Raw genomic sequence first — 14,026 nt, 5'->3', positions numbered from 1 at the left:
CTCAGAGCATACATTTAACCAGATACACGACAAAAGCAAAAAAGATTCAAGCTTTCACAAAACAAAGATCAAAACTTTTTTACGGAAAGAATAAAGAAGAAAGAAAACCAACCTACAAAAGGAAGACGAGGAACGCTGAAAAGGTTGAAGACGGCAAGTGAGACCAGGAATCACCTTTCAAACAAGTAAAGCACCAACAACCACCAATGGCGCCACAGAGAGGAGCGTGAAAACGCGAAAACAAAAGTCCCAGGCGAGCCAAACGAAACAGAAAAATGAAGAGAAAAGGGGAAGTTATAGCAAGCAAGAGAAAGAGAAACAGAAAAGAGAAAGCTTTGGTGTAATTCAAAATGAAATAAGAAAGTGGGAGGCAAAAGAAACGGAACATTAAGGAGTTAATGGGGCATTAAAAACCCTCGCACGTTCCCAAAGAAAGGAACGCCAGTTTTCAAAATTAAAGAAGGAAAAGAAAAAACACTCCGTATTCAAAGGAAAATTCTACAAAGAAGAAATCGACAATGCTCGAGCTCGGCTTCTCCAGAGAAGGATTGAAGTCCTAAAACTAAGGACTCGACCTCAAAAGGAAGACCACACTCGAGTAGGGGCACTATTCATACCCTGGGTCGAGATGTCCGACCCGGGACGATCGACGACAAGCCGACCGACCTCTTCAGGTCAGGATCATCCGACCTCTTCTCCAAGAGCTCGGCCAAATCACCAGGAAAGCCCAAAAAGGGCCCACACAGAGGAACACGACCTAAATCCAAAGGCAGCCCAAGCCTATAGAGATAAGGGTTGTTCCCTTGAAGATAAGATGACTTCACTCAAAGATAAAGATAAGATAAGATAACTATCTTATCTCCAAGAAGGTCACTCCACACTATTATAAATACACTGGAGCACCCAAGTATAACTCATACTCTGATTCTACTAAAAATTTGCTTAATACCCTTGTTAACTTAAGCATCGAAGTCCCTTGCAGGTACCACCACCCTCTGGTGATGAAGGATTAGTATCACCAACAAGTCCAACAAGTCGGACGCGGCGGCTTCGGTCACCACCCACAAGTCGGACACATCAGCGCCGACCAGCATAGCAGATCTCGTCTGATATCAGCCTACAGTTTCAGGTAACCCTCAGAAGAGTATACATTTTAGGAGGGGAGTTGAGATCCCTTTCCTATATAAGATGTCGCCCATTATGGTGTAGTATTGTGCTTCTCGCTTTAGCCTCTTTGCCTCCTTCTTATCTGTGGGGAGTGTCTCTGATTGGAGGTAATTGATTATGGGTGTCATCCACCCTTGATCTTGGACCTGATATGGCTATGATCTTTTCTTCCTCTGAGATCGATGGATTTTGTAGTATTTCTTGGATGAGGCTTCTATTATTTCCCCTGGTTTGGTGCTGGCTAGTTTTGAGAGTGCATCAGCTCGAGCATTTTGTTCCCGAGGTATATGGTAGACCTCTGATAAACCCCGTTCTTAGGGTTTATCTTGTATTGATTTTAGGAGATTTTATCACCTTTTACCCACATTTATTCAATAAAATAGCATGGTTTTGTGATTCTCCCTTGATTTGTGCTTGAATGTGAAAACATGCTTTTAGACCTTAAATTAGTTAATTTTAATTCACCTTTGATTCTACTAGATGCCTTGATGTGTTTGTTAAGTGATTTCTGGTGGAAAAGGCTAGAAATAGATCAAAGGGTGAAGAGGAAAGCATTCAAAATGGAGAACACATGAAAAAGCCAAAGATTTGGATATATTCATCCACGCGCACGCGCACTGTACGCACACGCGTGGATCGTGAAACTTCATGGGTCGTGCATGCCTGCTGTACGCGTACGCGTCGGTGGCCGCACGTGATTTTTAAATAGAAAATGTTACTAGTGAATTCTGAGAGCTGTGGGGCCCAGTTTACTACCAACTTTAGCGCCAAAATGCATAAAAGGACCAAGGATTGAAGGTGAATGCATCATCCACATATCTTTTGCTCAATTACACACATTAGGATTAGGATTAGTTAGTTTTAGAGAGAGAAGCTCTCACTTCTCTCTAGGATTAGAATTAGGATTAGGTTTAGGTCAATAATCTTAGATCTAAGTTTCAATTCATGCTTTCATCTTCTTCTACTTCTCAATTCTTTGTTGTTGCAATCATCATTCTTCTATTCTTTTTTTGTAATTTCCTCTATGTTGTTTCTATGCTTTGTTGTAAATCTACTCTAGTTCCTTCTATTTTCTTCCAACTCAATTTGAGGTAATTCATCATAATTGTGTTTCTTTTGATTTTTTTTGTTAATTCCTTGCAATAATTGTTGTTAGATTCTATTCTTGTTGTCAATTTACTATGCTAACCTTTTATACCTTCCATATGTTTGATGAAATGCTTGGAAGGATGTTAGAGTAGAATTTTATGCTCTTGGCTTGGGAAGGTAACTTAGAAACTCTTGAGTTACTAATGTCCAAGTGATTGATGATTGGGAGCTATTGACTCTAGTTCTCATTAATTCAATTAGTGGAGAGTTAGGACTTATGGACTAGGATTGATATAGCTCATTTGACTTTCCTTTACTACTAGTTAGAGGATGACTTAATGGGATAGATCATTGCCAATTCTCATGTTGTGGTTAGTGATAAGGATAGAGATCCTTGACCACCAAACCTTGCCAAGGCCTTTTTTGTCATTTGATTTCCTTTGCCATTTACATTTCTTGCTTTTTATTCCAAAAACCCCAAAACATACCTTCAACTAATAACAAGACACTTTATCGCAATTCCTAGGGAGAACGACCCGAGGTTTAAATACTTCGATTTATACTTTTAAGGGTTTGTTTTAGTGACAAACAATCTTTTGTATGAAAGGATTATTGTTTGGTTTAGAAACTATACTTGCAACGAGAATTCATTTGTGAATTCTAAACCATCAAAAGTCCATTCATCAACCTCATATTCCCCGAGTTGTCCGAACTGTTCTCTGGTTTTGTCCAGGTACTTTTTCATGGTAGGGTCCTTAGCTTGGTAGCTTGATAAACCCCATTTGTAGGGTTTATCTTGTGATGAATTTAGAGCATTTTGGTAACCTTTCCTCACATTTATCCAATGAAATAGCATGGTTTTACAACTTCTTTAATTGTGCTTAAGTGTGAAAACATGCTTTTAGGACTCAAAATAGCTAAATTTAATTCACCTTGATTCCATTAGATGCCTTGATATGTTTGTTAAGTGATTTCAGATTTAGGAGGCAAAGATTGGATCAAGGGAATGAAGGAAAAGCATGTAAAAATGAAGAACTCATGAAGAAATGAAGGAATTGCAAAAGCTGTCAAGCCAACCTCTTCACACTTAATCGACCATAACTTGAGCTATAGAGGTCCAAATGATGCAGTTCTAGTTGCGTTAGAAAGCTAACATCCAGGGCTTTGAAATGATATAAGATTTGCCACGGTTGAATTTCTCATAGGGACACATGCACGGTACGCGTACGCACCGATGGGTGCATATGATTCACTTAGTCAAACACGTGGCCAGCGATTTTAGAAGCCTTGTGGGCCCAATCCAACTCATTTCTGATGCTATTTAAGCCAAGGATTGAAGGGGAATTAATACACTTTTGATCATTAGTTTAGTTTAGATTAGTTTTGGAGGGAAAGTTAGTTCTTAGAGGGGAATTAGGATTAGGATTAGTTCTTAGATCTAGGTTTTCAATTCATGCTTTCTTTTTCTTCTACCTCTCAATTCTATATTGTTACATTCATGATTCCTCTATTCTTTTGTTGTAATCTCCTTTATGTTTCTTCTATATTTTGTTGTAGATCTACTCTTGTTCCTTCCATTTTTCTTTCAATTCAATATGAGGTAATTCATAATAATAGTATTTCCTTTGATTATTGTTATCAATTCCTTGCAATAATTGTTGTTATATTTCTTTGTTGTTGCCAATTTACTTTGCTTTTCTTTTATGCCTTCCAAGTGTTTGATGAAATGTTTGGTTGGATTTTAGTATAGAATTTTCTCCTCTTGGCTTTGGTAGAGTAATTAGTGATGCTTGAGTTATCTAATTCCTTTGTTGATTGATAATTAGAAGTTGCTAATTGATTTGGATACCACTAAAGCTAGCCTTTCCCTTGGGAGTTGGCTAGGACTTGTGGAATCAAGTTGATTCATCCACTTGATTTTTCTTCATGATTAGAGGTTAACGAAGTGGTAGCAATGGACAATTTGTGGTCACAATTGAGGAGGATAACTAGGATAGGACTTCTAGCTCTCATATGTTGCCAAGAGCTTTCTTAGTTGTTAGTTTATTTCTTTTGCAATTTACATTCCTTGTTCCTTAACTCAAAAACCCCAAATATACTTCATAGCCAATAACAAGAACATTTGTTTGCAATTCCTAGGGAGAACTACCCGAGGTTTGAGTACTTCGGTTTATAATTTTAGGGGTTTGTTGTAGTGACAAACAATCTTTTGTATGAAAGGATTCTTTGTTGGTTTATAAACTATACTTGCAACGAGAATTTATTGTGAATTATAAACCGTCAAAAGTCCATTCATCATAGGTCCGTTCTATTTGCGAGGTGACTACTTGTGAATCGCTGAAGATGATAAGCTTTTGAGCTCCAACCTCCTTAGCCAGCAACAAACTAGCTAGTAATGTCTCGTATTTAGCCTGGTTATTTGAAGCAGGGAACTCGAATTTTAAGGAGAGTTCGATTTGGGTTCCCTGATCACTTTCTATTATCACCCCTGCACCACTCCCGGTCTTATTTAAAGAGCCGTCTACGTAAAGATTCCATTTCGTAGGAGTTCCCGGGGTGTCAGTATACTCGGTAATGAAATCAGCCAGATACTGTGATTTGATGGCTGTTCGAGCTTTATATTGAAGATCGAACTCAAATAACTCGACTGCCCAGTGTAGCATTCTTTTGGTTAAGTCTGTCTTCTGTAGAATGCCTTTTATGGGCTGGTTCATCCGAACCTTGATGGTGTGAGCCTAAAAGTATGGGCAGAGGCGTCGAGAAGTTAATATAAGGGCATAAGCGAACTTCTCTATCTTTTGATAGTTTAGTTCAGCTCCGTGTAGAGCCTTGCTAATGAAGTAGATAGGTTGTTGCCCATGTTCATCCTCTCTGACTTGTGCTGAGGCTATTTCCCGACTTCTCACTGTAAGGTACACTATAAGTGCTTCTCATTCCCGTGGTCGGGTAAGAATGGGCCGTTGCCCCAAAAATATTTTGAAATCTTGGAAGGCTTGCTCGCACTCTGTTGTCCATTCAAACCTTTTTCCCTTCCTTAATGTTGTGTAAAAGGGGAGAGATTTTATGGCTGACCCGGCTAGAAACCTGGACAGGGCTGCCAGTCTTCCATTGAGCTGTTGTACCTCTTTGACACAGTTGGACTTTTAGTGTCGAGTATGGCCCAGCATTTATCCGGGTTTGCCTCAATTCCTCTTTGTGTGAGCATGAAGCCCAAGAATTTGTCAGCTCCTACTGCAAAGGTGCATTTTGCGGGATTAAGTCGCACACCATGCTTTCTTATGGTGTCGAACACTTTGGTAAGGTCGGACAGTAATGATTCCTCACTTTGTGTTTTTACCAACATATCGTCTACATACACCTCCATTAGCTTCCCAATGTGGTCTGCAAATACTTTGTTCATCAATCTTTGGTAAGTAGCTCCTGCATTTTTTAGTCCGAACGGCATGACAACATAACAGTAATTTGCTTTTGGGGTTAGGAATGAGTTCTTTTCTTGATCAGGTGGGTACATCGGGATTTGATTGTATCCTGAATAAGCATCCATGAAGGAGAGGTACTTATATATGTAAGAGGCATCCATTAGAGTGTCGATACTTGGGAGTGGATAGGGATCTTTTGGGCAGGCTTTATGGAGATCGGTGTAGTCAGTGCACATCCGCTACTTCCCATTTGACTTTTTTACCAAGACAATATTGGCTAGCCATAGTGGGTATTTGACCTCTCATAAATCCTGCCTCCAGTAAGGCTTGTACCTGTTCTTCCACAGCTTGGGACCTTTCCAGTCCGAGCTTCCTACGCCTCTGCTGCATTGGCCGAGATCCTGGGTATATTGCCAGTTTGTGGCACATTAGTTTGGGGTCTATGTCCGGCATATCTGGAGCCTTCCATGCAAAGAGATCGGCATTATCCCTTAGGAACTGTATCAGAGATTCCCTTGTATCTCCCTTTAAGATTGCCCCAATATTTGTTGTTTTATCCAGGACATCTCCAATATGGACTTCTTCGATATTGCCTTTAGGTTGTGGACGGAGATCTTCGCGACCTCGAACTCCCCCGAGTTCGATATTGTTGATTTCTTCTCCTTTTCCTCTAAGGTTCAGGCTTTCGTTGTAACAGCGTTGCGCAATTTTCTTGTCTCCTTTTATCATGGCAATCCCTTCTAGAGTCGAGAACTTCATGCATAGATGTGGCGTCGAGACTATTGCGGTGAGATGGTTTAGTGTTTTTCAACCTATTAAGGCGTTGTAAGCTGAGCTCACATTAACTACGATGTAATATATGTTAGGTGTCCTTGACCGGGTTCCCTTTCTGAAGGTCGTGTGTAATGAAATAAATCCAAGTGGTTGAATTGGAGTGTCTCCCAGCCCAAACAGGATCTTTGGATATGCTCTGAGCTCTTTACCTTGTAGTTCGAGTTCATCAAAGGCAGATTTAAACAAGATATCCGCGGAGCTTCCTTAATCTACCAATGTTCGGTGAAGGTTTGCGTTGGCCAATATGATAGTGATGACCATGGAATCGTCATGTCCCGGGATGATGCCTGCGGCATCCTCTTGGGTAAAGGTAATAGTGGGGAGGTCGGGGGACCTCTCTCCTTCCCTAACATGATATACCTCTTTAAGGTGTCGTTTGCGAGATGATTTAGAGATCCCTCCTCCTGCGAATCCTCCATTTATCATATGAACATGTCTCTCCGGGGTGTGAGGGTGTCGTTCAGCCCGTCCGACCTCTTCTTCTCTTCTTCGTTTTCTAGGTTCATCTGCTTTGGCCAAGTACCGATCTAGTTGTCCCTCTCTTGCCAATTTCTCTATGACATTCTTTAAGTCGAAACACTCGTTGGTGGGATGTCCATAGATTCGGTGGTACTCGCAGTATTCTGTCTGATTTCCTCCTCCTTTTTTGCTTTTGATTGGCCGAGGTTGTGGGATCATCTTAGTGTGGCATATTTCTCGATAAATATCAACAAGAGACACCCAAAGAGGGGTGTAATTGTGGAATTTTTTAGGTTTTTCTCCGTGTTGTTCTTCCTTTTTTTTGGACTCTTTATCCTTGTTTTGAGATGGGTAGGAGAATCCAGGTTTTGAGGTCTCTCCTATTCAAGAGTTCTCCTCCATGTTGATGTATTTCTCCGCTCGTTCCTGTACCTCATTTAAAGATGTGGGATGCTTTTTTGATATGGAGTGGCTAAAAGGTCCTTCTCGCAAGCCATTGATGAGACCCATGATGGCTGCTTCTGTTGGCAAACTCTGTATGTCTAGACACGCTTTGTTGAATCTTTCTATGTAGTTGCGAAGACTCTCCCGATCTCCTTGTTTGATCCCTAATAGGCTTGGGGTGTGTTTTGCCTTGTCCCTCTGGATGGAAAATCTGGCAAGAAATTTTTCGGCTAGGTCGTCAAAACTTGTGTTGGATCTAGGAGGCAAACTGTCGAACCACTTGATTGCTATCTTTGTTAGGGTAGTCGGGAAGGCTTTGCATCGAATAGCGTCTGAGGCATCGGTGAGATATATTCTGCTTCTGAAATTGCTGAGGTGATGGCTTGGATCGGAGGTACCGTCATATGGGGTCATGTCAAGAGCTTTAAAATCCTTTAGAAATTTAGCTTTCATGATTTCCTTGGTGAAGGGATCTTGATCCTTGTAGGAGCTATCATTGTGACTGGACTGAATGATTTTAGCTTTGAGATCAGTCTCGAGCTTTAGGAGCTTGTTTTCCAGCTCTCGGCGTCACCTGGTTTCTCTCTGAAGGTCCCTCTTGGCTTCGCGTTGATACTCGGCCTCTTTTTCGAGCTATTTGAGACGATCTTATTGATCTTGTAGGGCCTCCATGATTTATATATTTGGCAAATTCTTGTCTTTATTTGGTTGAGATGCATCTTTTAGTGTGCTGTCCGTGTTCTTGTGTAGCGTTCTATTCTTCAGATTGGAATCGTGGTTGTTGTCAAGGTTGTCCGCCATGATGATAGAATGACTTCCAGGTTCCCCGGCAACGGTGCCAATGTTCCGAGGGTTACCTAAAACTATAGGTCGATCTCGGACGAGATCTGCTATACTGGTCGGAGCTGTTACATCCGACTTGTTAGACTTGGCGGTGTTGCTGATCCTTCGTCACCAGAGGGTGGTGGTACCTGTAAGAGACTCCGATGCTTAAGTTAGCACGTGCTTTAGGCAGGTTTTTAGTAGAATCAGAGTATGAGTTATACCTGGGTGCTCCAGTGTATTTATAGTAGTGTGGAGTGATATTCCTTTGAGATAAGATAGTTATCTTATCTTTAAGGGGAACCACCTTTATCCTTTCTAGGCTTTGAGTGCCTTTAAATTGGGCTGTGTCCCTTCATTTGGGCTTGCTTGGGCTTTTATTCTATTTGGCCGAATTATTTTCAGAAGAGGTTGGGGAACCCGACCCAAGGAGGTCGGTCGCTTCGTCTTTAATCATCCCGGGTTGCATAGCTCGACCCAGGGAATGAACAGGAGCATTGGTTGATATGCTTTCACTGCCTCCTTCTTAGCTAACTTCTCACTTTGTGTAGAAGTTTCTTGCTCATGCTTCTACTCCTTTGCTTCTTATTTTAAGCCTTCTTTGTTATGTTTTTCCTGAGTGAGGGCTTCTTTTTCCACCTTCTTTCCACTTCTCAAAGTAATTGCTTTGCATTCCTCCAATTTGATGGCTTTTCCTATGTCCTTGGGTTTTCTTCAGTGGTACTAGGGAAGGAATTTGCTCGCTTCTCACCAATCTAAGTGATTTGTTTAGCCATTTGTCCCATCTACCTCTCAAGATTTCTTATTGTGGCTTCTTGGTTTTTGAGTGTCAGGACTTGATCTTGTCTTGCCATCTCTTGAGTTTTGATGAATTTCTTCACTAACATTTCTAAGTTAGATACCCTATAAGAGTCTGGATGTGGTTGCATGGGATGTGATAATTGCTGGTGAAAGTTGTTTAGGACAATGAGGTGGGTGTTTTGTGAGTTATTGTGCGGTTGATAATTTGTATTTTGTGGGTTTGTGGTTGTTTGTGTTGCGGGAGTTGTGGTTCCTCTGTCATTGATTTTGATTGTCACCCCATCTCAAGTTAGGATGGTTCCTCCATGATGAATTGTATGTGTTACCATGAAAGTCATTTTATGAGGAACTTGAGGTGTTGTGCATATATTGCACTTGCTCAAGTTGTTGCTCATTATTGAATGTTGCAAAACCTCCTTCACATTGACTCTATTCATTTGAAGGTTGACTTACTGTGTTTACTGCAGCCACTTGGAGTCTATTTATTCTCTTTGCTATCATCTCCATTTGCTGTTGGATTTGTTGGTGCATCAATTTGTTTTCTGCCAAGATAGTGTCCACCCCTTCAAGCTCTAATACACCTTTCTTTGGAGCTGGTTGGCATTGCCTTTGATGAGCATAGAAGTATTGATTGTTGGTCACAGTGTATATGAGATTATAAGCTTCTTCAGCTGTCTTCATTAGCTGTACCGAACCTCCTACGGAGTAATCCAGTGCCTCTTGAGCTTTTAGAGTCATGCCCTCATAGAAGTTCTAAAGTCTGCCCCCATTCACTAAACATCTCAAGTGGACATTTCCTAATCAAGGCTTTGTATCTCTCCCATGCCTCATAAAGTGATTCTCCATCCATTTGAGTGAAAGTCTGCACTTTTGTCTTCAACCTGATGATTCTCTGAGGTGGACAGAACTTAGCCAAGAATTTGCTCACCAAATCATCCCAGTTATTCATGCTTTCTTTGGGAAATATCTCCAGCCATTGAGACACCTTATCCCTCAAAGAGAATGGGAATAATAGAAACTTGTAGATATCTGGATGCACACTATTGGTCTTGACTATGTAATATATCCTCAAGAAGATAGATAGGTGTTGATTTGGGTCTTCAAGAGGATCCCCTCCATAAGAGCAATTGTTCTACACCAAAGTGTTGAGTTGAGGCTTCAACTCAAAATTATTAGCATGGACATTTGGAGTAAGTATGTTGCTTCCACAGTTCCTTGCATTAGGGATGGTATATGATGCTAGAACTCTCCTTTGAGGTTGGCCATTGATGCCAGGGCATTTTGGCCAGTTTCACTGACTTTTTCTTTACTGTTTTTGGGGTAGTTTCATGCATTTCCTTAGGAAATAAGCTCGTTTTGGGTAGATATTTACTTACATCTTGATTCAAGCATACATTGTGCACTTTACATGATTTCATGAGGATTTTACATGAATTTAAGGACAAATTAGATGTTGCATTTCCCATGACTTGGACTAGAATTTTGATGTACTTTATTGCTTGATTTCAGGATAAAGGAAGCAAAGAAGAACCACATTAGTGAATATGTTAGTTACACTAACGTTAACACTAACGTGGAATGGGAGTAACTTGCAAAGATAATGAGAAAAGTAATTGCCAATAACGCTCTCGAAGCCATCATTGCCCACGTTAAGAGTCACGTTAACTAAGTTAACGTGAACTCTAACGTGGAAGAAAGGAAATGGAGCCAACGTTAGTGACACTTAACATTATCACTAACGTTGGACCAAGCTCATAAGTGGCCACGTTAGTTGCCACGTTAACTTAGTTAACGTGACCTCTAACGTTAAGAAGTAAAGGGGAAGCCAACGTTAGTGACATTCAACTTTGTCACTAACATTGGCCAAGTCACAATAAGCCACGTTAACTTCCACGTTAACCTAGTTAACGTAGAAGCTAACGTGAGGAGACAAAGTGGTCGACAACGTTAGTGACACCAAACATTGTCACTAACATTGGAAGGAACCCACACAAACCCCAATAAGCCACGTTAACTTAGTTAACGTGGAAGTTAACGTGAAGAAGGGAGGTGATCGCCAACGTTAGTGACACCCAACATTGTCACTAATGTTGGAATTAGCCCACACAAGCCACTATGAGCCACGTTAACTCCCACGTTAACTTAGTTAACGTGGAAGCTAACGTGGATAAGGGAATGATGAGCCAACGTTAGTGACACTCAACTTTGTCACTAACGTTGGAGATGGCTAGTATGGCCACGTTAGAAGCCACGTTAACCTAGTTAACGTGGACTCTAACGTGAGAAATAGGGGCACATTGGAACGTTAGTGACAATGGTAAGTGTCATTAACGTTCTCGAAGGTTGGCAAGCCTACGTTAAAAGAGCCATGTTAACTAAGTTAACATGGACTCTAACGTAAGGAAGGGGGAGACTTCTCAACGTTACTGGGAAAGGTAAGTCCCAGTAACGTGTGCGAAGGGCATAGAGGCAACGTTAGTGGCAACGTTTGTGCCACTAACGTTGAAGTTAACGTGGCTCTTACTTGGGTGAGGAACGTTAGTGAAAAAGGTGATTGTCACTAACGTTCTCGAACCCATATTTTCACTGAACGTTAATACCACTAACGTCCTGAGCTAAAGTCTCTGCCCACTTCACACTTTCTCTCTGCAAGTAAAGCCAAGCCCAACGAAGAAGAGAACTGCTTCAAACTCAAAATCCAAAGGCCCATACCCAAGACTTGAAGAGCCAACTAGAAGAACAGAAGAGTAGTATATATAGGAGTAGCTTTGAATTAAATTTAGAGTTGAAAATTATAGGGAGCCTCTTGGCATAGAACTACTCTCTGTATTTTACTTTCTCTGCACTTCTAGTTTCATCATGTATTCTCCATCTTTGTTTTCATTTTCCAGAGCTATGAACAACTAAACCCCTTTCATTGGGTTAGGGAGCTCTGTTGTAATTTGATGGATCAATACTAGTTTTCATTATTCTTCTTCTATCTTTTCTCTTGATTTTACTTGAAAGCTTTTGATCTTCATCCAATTGGATAGTTATCTTGGAAAAGAAGCTATTCAAACTTGGATCTATTCTGAACCTTGAAAGAGGAATGAAGAGATCATGCTAGAAATGCTTTCTCATGCTGGACCAAATTGGGTTTGGATGGATATGTGACTATAATCCTCTCAACACTTGATTTGGGAAATGCATGTGGTATAATCAGTAACCATACTTCATCTCTTCTCATGAGCAATTGACCAAGGAATTGGCTATTGATCAAGATTTGAGAGATTGAATTACAAGAAATTGTAATTCGATCACTTAAGATTGCCAAGGAGATCAATGAACCCAATGAGGAAGAGATGAAAATGAAATTGATCTGGAGAATGCAACATCTCCTGAGCCCAATGAACCCTCCCATTTCTGTTCTTACCCATTCTCTATAATTTCTGTCATTTACTTTTATGAGCAATTTCCCCATTCCCATTTAAGATTCTACAATTTAATTTCCGTCATCTACATTCAGCTCTTATTTCTAGCATTTACTTTTCTGCTATTTACTTTCTCGCCATTTAATTTTCTGCAAATTCTCAACTCAAAATCTGATTCGCTCAACTAGAACATTCCTCTAATTAAAGTTGCTTGATCAATCAATCCCTGTGGGATTCGACCTCACTCTATTGTGAGTTTTTACTTGACAAAAAATTCGGTAAACTTGCCGAAGGAAATTTGTTATGAGACAAGTTTTCCGTGCATCAAGTTTATGGCGCCGTTGCCGGGGATTGATTGTGCATCAACAATGATTAAATTGGAGGATAACTAGATTGAGCATTTTATTTTTGTTTGATTTAATTTTCCATTTGAGTCATTTACTTTCTGTTTTAGTTAATTTTTTTTCCTTCCCCCTAATTTTTCTTTGTTATTTACCATTCATTTCACTAACCCACTAACTGTTTGATATATTGCATCACTCACACTAACAGTAATTTTGACAGATATACTTTCTGCGCCTATTCTCTTTGCTTGTACTTGTTGGTTGTATGACAGGGAGAAGAAGCGGGGCTTCAACTTCCTTTGATTCTGAACCTGAGAGAACCTTAGACTAAGGAGGGAGGCCAGAGAAAAACGTGTAGTTAGAACCTGAGAGAACGTATTCTCTTTGCTTGTACTTTGAGGAATACTTTGAACCAAACATGGAAGAAAATATGGAAAACCATCGTGAAGAAGAAGCTCACAACCATGGCGGAAGAGGACAAGCAAATCATGCTGGGGAGGATAGAAGAGTTTTAGGCTCTTACATCAATCCAAACCCAGGAAACTGTGGAAGTAGCATTCAAAAGCCAACCATCCACGCCAACAATTTTGAACTAAAACCACAGCTCATCACCCTTGTGCAGAACAACTGTTCGTTCGGAGGAAGTGTCCAAGAAGACCCCAATCAACATCTAACCACCTTCCTGAGAAAATGTGACACAGTGAAGTCTAATGGTGTTCATCCTGACGCTTATAGACCGCTCTTATTTCCATTCTCACTCAAGGATAAGGCAGCCAAGTGGCTGGAGTCTTTCCCAAAGGAGAGCTTGACAACTTGGGAAGATGTGGTAAACAAATTCTTAGCAAGATTTTACCCCTCTCAACGAATCAATAGGCTGAGAGCTGAGGTCCAAACTTTCAGGCAACAAGATGGTGAGGCTCTATATGAAGCATGGGAGAGGTTTAAAGATCTAACAAGGAGGTGCCCACCAGATATGTTCAATGAATGGGTGCAGCTGCACATTTTCTATGAAGGGCTCTCTTATGAGTCAAAGAAGGCCGTAGACCATTCATCTGGAGGATCTTTGAACAAGAAGAAGACCATTGAGGAGGCCATAGATGTCATTGAAACTGTAGCAGAGAATGACTACTTCTATGCTTCCGAAAGAGGGAACACAAGAAAAGTAATAGAGCTAAACAATGTAGATGCTCTGCTGGCCCAAAACAAGCTCATTACCCAGCAACTGGCTGACCTCACC

General features: G+C 40.7%; 1 non-coding gene across 1 annotated transcript; it reads right to left on the bottom strand.

Annotated features, from left to right (window-relative positions):
- Positions 1–13,660: 13,660 nt before the first annotated feature.
- On the bottom strand, positions 13,661–13,767 carry LOC112746176 (small nucleolar RNA R71). The gene has a single exon (XR_003174071.1). It is a non-coding gene; the product is annotated as a small nucleolar RNA R71 (small nucleolar RNA).
- Positions 13,768–14,026: the final 259 nt, after the last annotated feature.

The sequence above is a fragment of the Arachis hypogaea genome, chromosome 14 (genome assembly GCF_003086295.3).
Source record: "Arachis hypogaea cultivar Tifrunner chromosome 14, arahy.Tifrunner.gnm2.J5K5, whole genome shotgun sequence".
Classification (NCBI taxonomy): Eukaryota; Viridiplantae; Streptophyta; class Magnoliopsida; order Fabales; family Fabaceae; genus Arachis; species Arachis hypogaea.
This window is presented reverse-complemented; position numbering and strand designations above follow the sequence as displayed.